This window comes from Protopterus annectens, chromosome 4.part0 (genome assembly GCF_019279795.1).
Source record: "Protopterus annectens isolate FY-2018-M chromosome 4.part0, PAN1.0, whole genome shotgun sequence".
Classification (NCBI taxonomy): domain Eukaryota; kingdom Metazoa; phylum Chordata; order Ceratodontiformes; family Protopteridae; genus Protopterus; species Protopterus annectens.
The window spans coordinates 1965594128-1965605736 of record NC_056733.1 but is presented as its reverse complement, the minus strand read 5'-3'; positions in this window follow the sequence as shown (position 1 = coordinate 1965605736).

Here is an 11609-nt window from a genome sequence, read left to right as displayed (position 1 = left end):
AATCAATCATCCCTTTCCATGAATCCATATAAATCCTGTAAGAAATGTTTAGTGCCTCTTAGCACAGTCCTTGATTTATCCAAAACTGGTCTAACATGCTTCTCAATAAATACAGAAAAGGGCTCAGTAACCCATCCTTGCCCAGCTACTATTGGCCTAAACGGGGGTGTCCTAGAGTTCTCATGCACTTTAGGTTGTCAATGAAACATAGGTATAGTGGGTGATTCAACTGTCAAATATTGTGTAAGCTCCATTGTAATTTGAAAGTTTAACATATAGTCATTCACCATTTAGCATATATCTCTCATCAGATGTTCTATACATTTAGTGTCTACCCTCTCATACACATTTTCATTCCTCAGCATATTGTTAGTAAAACTAAAATAAAAACTTCTATCCATAACAACTGTCATGCCACACTTATCTGCTGGGCATATTACAATAGAGGTGCCATTTCTTAATGCATTAAGTGCTTCCTCCTCATTTCTATTCATATTATAGAACTTTTTGCCAGCCGGTTTAGTATCAAATAGCCTATAAAGATCTTGTTCCCAAACTTTACAAAAGGCGTCTAATATTGGATGATTCGTAGGCACCATGTTACCCAACTTTTTAAAACCACATTTTTTTCTGAGTTTACATGACTATTGTCATACATTAATTTCAGAATTACATTTCTTGCAAATATTCCCAGGTCAATAATGGAATCAGATATATTCGCTGCATCAGCAGGAATAAAAGACATACTTGCAATATCCCAGTCTCAGTTTCAGTCAATGGTCTTTTTAAAATATTTAAGACTAACGATTGTGCGGTTCCCACATCTTCTTGATGGTTGGATAACTCACGGCCTCCATCTGGCCTTTCCTCTTGGTTCAACCACGACTCCTCGAGCAACTCACAGATCTGTCCCTCTTCTGTTGAATGTGAAAAGATGGTTGAGCAAGCCCTTGATGTATTGGGTTTATCTGCTCCTTCCGTCACACAACTACATCTTGAGTCTTATTCATTATGTCATTGTTATTACCTTGTCCACATTGTATTTGCACATCCATATCACCCCCAGACTCAGGTAAGTTCCTTATATGGTCTCCAGATAATTAGATACTCATCACCTCCTCAATGACAGCTGATGTTCCGAGCCCAGCGGCACCATTCCCAGATGGTATCTTGATTATATCCGTTAGTGGTACTTTCCCAAACAGCCCTACAGTCTTTATTTGGCCATGAAAAAATATTTCCATGTTTAAAGTGTAACAAATCTGTGTCAAGTGTATTTTTCCTTTGACTGACCAGCCTTCTATTGTACATTGACACATTATCAACGACCCCTCTAATAGCTTTGTCAGTAATTAATGATGGATATGAAGCATATAATGCTTCTTGCTGCTCATTTATAGCAGCTATCAAATTATCGTCCTCTGGTTTAAAAAACTCATTCATCAAACGCATGTATCCAAAACTGGTTTCTAAATTCAAACTTTGCCATTTAGTGAGAAGCTCTGGGTACTGCATGCCATACATAGGCATTTTTAATACCCTTAAGCCCCTCGGTACCACTCTAAGATGGAGTCATGCTTCAAAATAGTACCTTAGATGTTGCAGTCTCTTAAGCTTAATGAGGTCGTCTTCTAAACAATTCAACTGTGTACAAAATGACTGTCTGTCATATTCAAATTCAGGAACAGTACCTTCTGAGACTAACTCTCCATTATATTCAAGCAGCAGATTATCACCTCCCTGGAGCAGGCCCGCTAGGCCATTCACCCTCCTGATTCCATCTTGACTGGAAGTGTTGATACACGAATCACTGATTTGCATTCCACGACCTTCCACCATGCTCTCGTGGGTAACCAAAATGAGCAAAACCATAGTATAAACAATCACCCAATGAGTAAACCAGCTAGCAATATGTAAAACTCCAAGTAAAATAAAACACAGTATTGCAGCAGGAAGAACGGCACACATAAAATGTCCACCAAAACTGGTAGATATATGAAATGCTTTTAATAAAATACTTGCAAGTTGTTAAGCGCTTTCACCAAATAGACACTGGCTTCATCAGACCATAATGGTAGTAAAACACACTGTCATAGACTTTATATAATAATATGATCAATTAAAAAAATTAAAATTCAACAGTAGCATATTCTATATCAGCATTCATTTACATACATTAATCACTTTCAATTGCTTTTTAGATGACATCATATATTAAAGGAAAAGCTCCCTTATCAATGTATATGCTACAATCAAGAAGTTACATCTAAACATCATGCCTTATAAGTTGAACCAAGCCGACTGGCAAAACATGTTCTATCTCAGTAGTCCACTCTTGTCAGCTACAGCGAGACTTGACAGAGGAACTTTCAAGTACTCTCTCAGATTCTGAGGATTTCAAAAGAATGTCCTCTCAACTATCCACTTTTTTTATCCATATCCAATGCTTCAAGGAGGTTGATCTCTCACACAGCTGAAGGCACCTCACAAGCCGCCAGTTCCAGCATCGCCATAAGGAGACATGCCTAGATGCAGCTTTGCGACTTTGCAGAACCTTTTAAAATGTCTTTTATTAATGCCCCTTTTGATGGCACATCCATGTTTGGGACAGAAATTAAAGAAATGCTAACCCCCAGTGAGTCAGAGGGAAATACTCTGTCTTCCATAGGAAAAAAGTTTTCTACACCTCAATGACCCTTTTCTAGTAATCAGAGATGTGATTCCACAAATCTCAGGGTCATTTCCAAGATCCACACAGTATCAATTCCTCCAAGTCAGAGGGGGCTGCAAAATCATAGCTTTTGGGATTCTTTCTCAGACAGGACTTTCCAGCACTCTTGAATTGCTGCCTGACTGTTCAACTCTGAAGGCAGTAAGACGGTTAATTTTCTTTGCACTCAGACACCTGGGCAAATATAACGCAAGATACATGGGTGCTAAGTAAAATATCCAGGGGTAATTACATGCCATTTTCCCTTCTTTCTCCTCCCAAAAGAAAGAAACTTCCAGACACTCCACCCAGTCAGAGGAAGGCAGCAGTACAAAAGATCCTGAAGCTGCTAGAAAAAAGAGTTATCAATAAAGTCCTTGCAGACCAGATAGGATTCGGAACTTATTCATGTTTCTTTTCAGTGTCAAAGAAAACATGGGACCTGAGACGTATTTTGTATCTAGACAATTTAAATCAGTTTGCAAAGAAAGCAAAGTTCCAGAGGGTCACGGTCCAGTCCATTCTGCCATTTCATTGCAAGGATGATTGGATGTGCTCTGTAGATCTTCAGGATGCATACTATCATATCAAAATAAACAGACGATCCAGAAGATATCTTTGCTTTTGGCTGGGAATCAGTCATTACCAATCAGAGCCCTGCCCTTTGGACTCACCTTAGCCCCCAGAGTCTTTACAAAGGCATGGCAGTGGTGGCCACTCACTTGAGACTCGGTGGAATCCAAGTGTCTTGATATCTAGACAACTGGCTCCTTACCGCTCCCTCCAAGCATCTACTTCTGCATGCCAGGGACTACTTGCTCCAGATTTGGGCATAATTATAAATCTTGATAAGTTGAATATAAATCCAGTTCAGAGCTTGGAGTTCATTGGTGCTGTTCTAGGCACTACGAAACAGATAGTATCCTTACCTCAGCAGAGTACTCAGGATCACTTTCTCCTTACTCACTCGGCTCTTGCAAAATCAGTAGTGCAAACATTAGATTCCATGGCAGATTTTTTATGTGGGTTTTACAATTGATGCTAGCTGCACAATGGTTCATTCTATATCAACTCCTATCTTATCCAGTCAGCCTCATCCCAGTTTGCAAAAGATACATCAGTTGGTGAGTGCAATCTGATGATCTACATTTAAGTAGGCCCTTTGTCCTTCCAGCCTTTATGGCCACAGTGATCACAGATCCTTTTCAATTGGGGTGGAGTGACAATTTTTGGGAAGAATGGTCCAAGGTCCCCCAAAAGACCAAGTTGCATATCAATGTCCTGGAGATGAGAGCAGTCCTATTTATGTTGCAGGCCTTTCAAGATGCTCTCCCTTTCAGGACTATTGCAATTCACACCAACGACATGTCTGTAGTCTGGTACATCAATAAACAAGGAGGAACATCATCTTACCCTCTTTGTAGAGAGGCCATGAGAGTGTGGAAATGGACAATATCTTCAGACCATTTTCTAGTTCCAACGTTCACTCCAAGCAAAATCAGCATGTTAGTGGACAAGCTAAGGAGATCCATTCTGATGCCCCATGAGTGGTCCCTCAATCTTTGGTGGAGACGATCTTCTGGCATCAGAGCCAACCTTGCTGTGACCTATTTACCATTCCCCTCAACAACAAGTGGAGCAGGTACTTCACTCTGATCCCCCCTCAGGGAGGGTCACTGAGAGATCCTCTGATTCTTGTTTAACCCATGGGTCTCGTTTCTGCTTACCCCCTTCCCCTAATTCCCAAATTCTTACAGAGAAAGCAAGCAGACTGAAGAGTTCAATGATCCTCATTGCTCCCTTTTGGCCATGACAAGTATGGTTCCCCTTCTTACGATGTCATCTTCATTATCCTCCATGGATACTGGTGCCAACTTTGGATCTCCTGTCACACCCATCAGGGATCTAACATCCCAACATTCAAGCCCTAAGATTAACTGGTTTGTTTCTCCACTTCCAGTAATAGTTAAACGTCCAGGCATCCTTCCCCTGTATGCAACATTATCTTGGCTTCTCAAAAAAAATAAACCAAAAAGGTGTGCAAAAGCAAATGGAAACAATTCTCTCTCTCTCATTGGGCTTTCAGTAAAGTCATTGATCCCTTTTCTGCCCCATTTTGTATGATTCATCAATTCTTGACAATGCTGTTTCAAGAAGAAACAGTTTTTTCTACAATTAAAGTTCAACTGGCAGCTGTTTCCAACTTTCATACGAGTGACAGACATGTTTCTTTGGCTCCTTCTAAACTATGCAAAGTCTTCATGAAAGGAATTTTTCTTTTAAGGTCTCCAATTAAAGATCCCTCTCCATCTGGGACCTAATAGTATTGCTATAGGGCCTAACACAGAAACACTTTCAACCTTCAACTAAATCCACTCTGAAGCTTCTATCACGGAGAACAGTTTTCTTGGTAGCCATCACCTCTCTTCCAAATTTCCATATATTATTTTTCATAAAAACAGGGTCTCCTTAAGTACTAACCATTCCTTTTTACTCAAAGTGGCATCTGAGAATAATATTAACCAACTCATTCACTTACCAGTCTTGTTTCCAAATTTTATCAACAAAGGATAATATGTGTTATACCTTCTGGATGTGCACAGACAGTTACATTTTAATCTTCATTGGACGAAACTATTCAGAAACTCAGATCGACTTTTTGTTTCCTTTTCCTCAAAAAGCCGGGGTTATCCAATATCCAAAGTCACTCTAGTTAAATGGATAACAGATTGTATTTCTTGGATTTACTCTGAAAAAGTCATGATATTACAAAGCCTCCTAAGGCTTATTCAACCAGATCCGTGGCCACATCATCTACTTTTTGGTCTACAGCATCTATTGACAATATTTGTGATGCAGCTACATGGTCAAATTCTCATACTTTTGTTTCTCATTTTAGAGTGGATATTCTTTCTAGTACAGCCTCCACTGGTTCAGTGGTGCTCTGGAATATCCTTCCATAAGGGCCACCCAAAATAACGTAGCTGGGGATTCTGTCCCATACATTGGGGAAGAATGAAAAGGACATTCTTACTGTAACTAGCCATTTGTGTTGTTCATTTTCATTCTTCCTCCACTTGCCTCCCATCCATCCCCCATTCTAAGCTCCTGGAGAGACCTATGGGACTGTTTTGGAACCTACAGTTCCATATTTAAGCCCTGCATTTCCTTCTTCATCACTTGTCTCTGTTTGTACTATGGGGATTAGGCAGCAAACTTGATCTGTGGCTTTGAGGATACAGCAGAGCATTATGGGTATAGGGTGGATTCAGTTTTGTAGACTTGATTACCCCGCTTGGTTAGATTGGAGATGGAATTTTTACATTGCTGGCTATTGCACTTCTTAATTTTTGCCACGGTTTTCTTTCTTGTGTCACACTGTCTATTGGTGCTGGGATTTGACCAGGGCTTATTTTCTGAGTTTGTCAAATGCTTATTCTGGGTAGATACAGCCACCTCAGTTTAGCTATTAGCATGACTGTACAGGGTTTCTGTGAACAATTCCACATAGGCAGTAGTGTTCTTAGGGTTTGGGAGGCATGGAATTTTGTCAGAGTGTCACATAATAATAGGACGTTTGCTTTAGAATCTTACCAGAAAGTACCAGGATTCACTGGCATCCTAGATTTTATATTTATTTGAAATGAGTCAGCTTTATGGTGTGACCTTACCAGTGATGGCATTATACTGGTGGGGTGCAGTGTTTTCCTCTGTTTGTGAGGACCAGTCAAGGATGTCTGTGCCCATAGTGGGTTGGGAGGGTGGCCTAATGGTTAAGGTGTTTGCCTTACAAACAGAAGGTGCAGGGTTTGAGTCTCACAAGGGATAATTGGCTAGGCTTAAAATGGCTCGCAAGGGCAGTTAGCTTAGTACTAATCTATGAACCTATGAACCTATATAGACTATATGGTCCAGGCTGTTTGTGAAAATCTAGAAATCTCTGTGCCTGCATGTTTGTGATTGTGTATGATTTCCAGTTTATAGCCACCCATGAATATAGTATTGTGTTGAATGGGGAGAGTCGCCAGTATCTTAAAGGAAGAGCAATAGGTTTTCTGATTCCTAGATGGGGACTTTGCCTACAGTAATTTGGATGAAGAGGAGCTCATACACATACATACATACATACATACATACATACAAATATTTCAAGCAGGGGGCAATAATGCCCTTCTAGCCTGCCAATATACCAAAATAGTTATTCCCATAATCAGTATCCAGGTTATTCTTAAAAATTCCTAAACCAGAGCTTGCTTTGATGTAGCTTGCTTTAATGTAACTTGCATCAGCTACTCTCTCAGAGAACCAATTAGTGCACCTCTGTGTCCAATACAATCTTCTACATAGGTTGTCTGATGATTGTCTACTCCTTTTTGATAACTCCAAATATTCCCAAAGATAGTAGCCTCTAATTGTCCTACAGTATACACCCAAACAAAGGCTCCTCTTAAATATCTATATGAAACCCTGTACAAGTTCAGCATGGATGTCCTTTGTATGTTTGTATATATACATGGATGTCCTTTGTATGCCACTGTTGTACTCTAATTTTCTCATGCTTATTTTCTATTAAGGTTTCCATTTTGTTATTCCACACTGTAGTTTAGGTCTAATGTAACTTAGAAACAATGATGTCATAATTTCTTACTACCCTACACCTAATTCTTCCAATCCCATTTTTAACTACTTTGTTATCTTATTCCTGATCATCACTTTGCTTTGTGTGTCTTCCACTTACTTCTAAATCCTTCTCCATCTTCTCATAGCAAAAAAAAAAAAAAAAAAAAAATTTTTTTTTTTATATGTTTTGTTACCTTGGAACACATGTAATCATCTCATAATATTCTTGTAATTAATATTTTAATGTACTGTATCTATTATTTTTCTATGTGGAGCTTTTCTCCCCGGGCTTTTATTGAAAATGGGCATATATCCAGCTAGACTAGCCCGGTCAACAAATGGAAAATAAATAATAAATAATAAATAAATATTCCTTAGACTTTATAGTCTTTTATACATCCTTTAGTTTTTGTAACTATAATTAATTAATTGGTTGATAGGATTAGTAAAACTGACAACTGGATCCACCCATATACCCAGATCTTAAAATGATTCTACAGTTTCAATCACTGTGTGCTGTATTAAATGTTCACCTTTCAAACTATGTCTCCCAAACCTCATTTGGTTATTTTTTTGTATGTATTTATTAGCACATTATTCTCTTGTGCTCATAATTGTCAATTTAGTCAAGTTCTTTTGCAGACATGCCTTAACTGTAACACATGTAATCAGTTTACCCATTTTCAGGTTATCTTCCCCCAGACTGTAGAACACCTTAGATGCATCATACTGCTTGGTGAGTCTTGAGGTGGGTTTGTTTTTAAAGAAAGTTGAGACACCTCCAGCTTTTGTTCCTTCATGTGCAGTAACTAGTCCCAAATGTGTGGAAGGCATTATAGCCCTGCTCTACTACACCACTTTCTGGGACTGTAAACCATGACTCGACTACTACATAAATGTCTACATTCTCCAAGGAGAGGGGAGGTTGCAAGTAGTCAAGTTTCTTGCTTAGACTCGATCATGGAGGAGTAACAACTTCAGATTTTCTTGGGTTAGTTTTACTATGCTGGAAGGTTTAACAGATTGCTTTTATATAGATTGAGATATATGAAGTAGACAAGATTCAACCCATAGTATTTAAGTTAAGTGGACGTGTGTGTGTGTGTGTGTGTGTGTGTGTGTGTGTGTGTGTGTGTGTGTGTGTGTGTGTGTGTGTGTGTGTGTATGTGTGTATATACATATATATATATATATATATATATATATATATATATATATATACACACACACACACACACATATATATAGATTTATCTATATCAGCATCTAATATATATATATATATATATATATATATATATATATATATATATATATATATGTGTGTGTGTGTGTATGTATAATATATAGAGAGCTAGATATTGATATATATCATATAATTGATCATGTAAAAATGCCCACACACATAATCAATCTATCTATCTATCTATCTATCTATCTATCTATCTATCTATCTATCTAGCTAGCTATATGTGTGTGTGTGTGTGTGTGTGTGTGTGTGTGTGTGTGTGTGTGTGTGTGTGTGTGTGTGTGTGTGTGTGTGTGTGTGTGTGTGTATGTGCTGGTGTGAGACACTGCCACTGTTGCACATATCCAAATATTTTCCCTTGAACTGGACTCAAATGATATGGGCACAGTTGTACCTATTATATGTAGTTCATACAGAAACCATAGGAAAAATGAAATAGTTTCGAAGCTGAAAGCAAAGGACATTTTGTTTTCAGAAAACACCTGATGATGTGGCTATTCAGATCATAGCACAAAACATTGATAGGGATTGACAGCTGCATACCATAACATTTCAGATTTATGTATCACTTGTCTGTTGTTGAATTAAAGCTGCTGCCGTATTTATACTGCCTTTAATTATTTTGCTTTTCATTGCACTAAAGCATGAATTAATTCATTACTAGGCCTGAACTGCGTAATATAAACTAAACCTGTTGCACCGTAGTAATATATTTTTGTACTACCTTCTTTACAACATTCAGCCATCGTGAAGGAGTACACATTTGTCAGGTCATATAGTCTACATTATTTGGAGTGATGGTCAGAACCATATGACCATCAGCATTCATTATTTCGTCATTGTTGCATACTACCGTTATGCAGTGTTCTCTACAAAATTGGAATGTAAAGGCTCTCTGCATTGAATTAAAAAAAATACTCCATATGGCATTTAGTGCTAAAGACTAAAGTTGTTAATGTGCTGCTTCCAATGCTAAGGCTCCAGGGATTAAATGTTTCCACCTTCGTTGCCTACTGTGTGACCTTGAGCAAGGCATTTAACTAGACAGTGCTTAGAGCAATTTGAAATTTGGGCTAAATTTCTTAATAGTTTTCTGGACTACATGCATAGTAACTGATTATGAACCTGTGTTTCTTTTCTGCCACCCATACGCTACTGCATAGCTGACTTAGTTCTGGAAATGTTATGGCAATATCTTCAGCACACCAATTTTTTAATGCAGTGTAGCCCATTTATTTCTCAAGGGCATTTGTAGATGAAGTACTGAAATGCAAAGTTGTTTGCAACAGCAGCATCTAGAATAGTAATAATTCCATTTAATGTGGAATTATTCAGATGATTTTTACTTTCACAGAGATTGTACATATTGACTCACATATGTTATCAGGTGGTAAATATTTCTTATGTTGTCATCAAAAATACTCTTCTATTTAAATTGTGCTATATATGGTTGGGTCTTAAGGTTTGATATTTGTGAAACTTATACAGTTTCATGCAGTTCAGTTAAAGCTACCAGTAAAATACATTTAATTTATTTCTTCATAACCATAAGGAGTGCTTACAGTCAACAAAGGGGTTATCATACCTCTCATCTTCTTATAGCAGGAAATCTGGACAGAACTATAGATAGTGGGGGGCAAAGGCTCAAAAATAGGGGCACTTTTTAAATATTGATCTTATAAATTTAGAAAGTTGCTAGGGTAATAGGTGTTGAATTGGTATGCATTTTCTCAAGGGTATGAAGTCTGAAAATCATGTCTGTCATTTTCTAACATCAATCCTCAGTGTTTTGCCAGAAAACCAAATATTTTATGAGGAACAGACAAAAAAACATGAGGCAAAAATCTGGACATTCTGCAAAAATCTGTACAGTTGAGAGGTATGGTGGTTATAACTGCTGTTGGAAGTGGAGGCTATCTCTTGATGAATGTACCTTATACTTCCAACAGCAGTTAGAACCATTTTGTTGACTGTGAGCACTCCTTATAGTTATGAAGAAATACATTAAATGTATTTTATTGGTAGCTTTAACTGAACTGCATGAAACTGTATAAAGTTCAAAAATATCAAACCTTAAGACCCAACCATGTATAGCACAATTTAAATAGAAGATTAGATTGTAATGCAGCTTTGAAGGACTAGTGTCCAAGTGAGTGTGAGTTATACTTCAGCTGCTGTGTATCTGTGCAAAACAACTTTGAAATATCTTGTTTGGTCATTATTATTGTTATTGTTTTTGAAAAAGAAATCTGAGAAGGATGCAACCAACAGTAACAGTATAGTTGCTCAATTTGAAGCATTTATGGACAAAAATGACTGGCAATGCAGAGCTGATAATGTTAAAAAGTCATCAGTATGTCCTTGCAAGTTAGTCTGTTTTTTGTATAAAGTGAACTGGACTACTTTACTGTGCCTATTTTAACACAGTCAGACATGTGATGTGTACATTGTTAATGAAGTGGCTGTAACTGATGGACATGTGATGTGTACACAGTTAATTAAGTGGATGTAACTGATGAGTATGGTGTCTCCATGCCCTTTCACACAGTGTCATAGGTGGTTACTGGGCTATTGACCCAAAGGTCTTTATATGCCTAGCTGTGTATACCCAATATAATACTAGAGAAACCCAATATAAAAGATCTTGCCTAAACTCGAGATCTTAGTTAGCAATGACTGCCCATATCTAAGAGGCTCATAGGTGAAATCCCCAGCAGGAATTTATGGTTTCCCATCTAGTCATCCAGGCTATGCTTAAACATGGTCATAGAGGCGCTTCGGTTCATGTGAATTGGTAGTCTATTCCAGAGGAGTGGCAAAATCTGAAAGACATATTTGTCTCTCCACCTGGTCCTATTTATCTCACAAGCCAGGTTAAGCTCCCTGGAGTGGGTGACTCTTGTGCCATTTGCCTTGTGGATGTGCAGCATTTCCATTAGGTTTGGATCAGAAATAGCTCTGTAGGTCAGGCACAAGTCTCCTCTAAGAAATCTGTACATGACTGACTACAGTGACTTCAGTCAGTCAGTG